Source organism: Penaeus monodon, chromosome 28 (assembly GCF_015228065.2).
Source record: "Penaeus monodon isolate SGIC_2016 chromosome 28, NSTDA_Pmon_1, whole genome shotgun sequence".
NCBI classification, from domain to species: domain Eukaryota; kingdom Metazoa; phylum Arthropoda; class Malacostraca; order Decapoda; family Penaeidae; genus Penaeus; species Penaeus monodon.
Window position 1 is genome coordinate 15,608,304 of NC_051413.1, and position 1,380 is coordinate 15,609,683.

Genomic DNA, 1,380 nt, shown 5'->3' on the forward strand with positions numbered 1-1,380 from the left:
GGCATATGATCCATACACGGAAAAGTGTTTGAGTCTATTCTGAATTGACTTAGGGCTCCCTCGACCTGTCTTACATTTTGAGACAGAGTTGAAGCAAATTTCAGCAGACGAGAAGATTTTGAGAATCTGAGGCACTTTCGCTGTCTTAATTCTGCCTGTCTGAGAACGTTCGTGGATTCCGCCCCAGGCGTCTGCGGGATGTGTCGGTGGGAGTGGGAGCTCAGCAGTGTAGTGATCAGCACCATGTGGCAGAGCAATGGAGAGCTGGCAACAGAGCTTCTGGCGCTTGGTTAGGTCTCGTAGAGCGTCGCAGCTGATCTGCTTTAGGTTGGCGCATGTTGAAGGACAGAACGGACCAAGTGGCGGTCCAGCACTTGGTACCTCATTGGACTCTAGTGAAGGTGACATCCTGTAGGTCCCCACATCTGACTATATATAGTCAATGAGGCGCCAGTGATTAGACTGAGGGTGCATTCATGTTGGCTTGTACTTGTTAGGAAGCTGGAAAACTGTATTAGTAATGACGAGGTTGTGGACTGTACATAGACTAAGGAGTCGTAAACCATGGGAGTTAGTAGATCCACCGTGTATCTACCAATCACGCCGTTCCATAAGATGTAATTTGAGCCAATCCTTGCTTTAAATCATCCAGTAATATGACTTATGTCGTATCGTATATGTAAGTCATGAGCCGCTCACTAACTCTAGTTTCTCAGGGAGCTAGCAGAGGAGGGAAGACTTGATAGCAAGCCCTACAACATGGATCCCAATGATCTCTTTGGGAAGCCCTTTCCAGTAGAAGTTGTAGCCTTCATTATAACGCCTTAACTCAGCTGCAGCGATGGTGCGCCTAGTCATGGTGCATAACTTCCAGAAATTTGTAATTTTGCAAGACTTCCTTGTTGCGACAGCTTAGAGGGATGTTCTGACTTGCACGGCTCCCAATCCATGATTAAGTGTGAAGCAGGCGACGTATGAGTCACCCTTTCTAGGCCCGAGACAACCATCACATCGCTGCCATGCGTGTTGTGGGCAGAACGGAGGCTACTGGCTCTATCCAAGGCCTGCCCCCATCACAATCCCATCTGTCGCCGCAGGACTTCTGATCGGATTGGGTGATGATGTAGATGAGATGATGGAAAAGGAGAGAGACTTGCATAATAATAGCATCAAAGTGACAGCGAGAGTGCCACAATCCTCTGCGTCACCATCATGACCTCCCGCCGCTGGTACCGATGGCGAGACACAGTCATGACGACCGGCAGAGGTGGCCGGAATCAGCTGAAGTGTCAGAGGGACCGCCCTGTGAAAACAGCGGTGCTGTTGGAGAGCCCACTATGAGACACAGTGGCCATCCCAGAATACAATTCACCCATGACT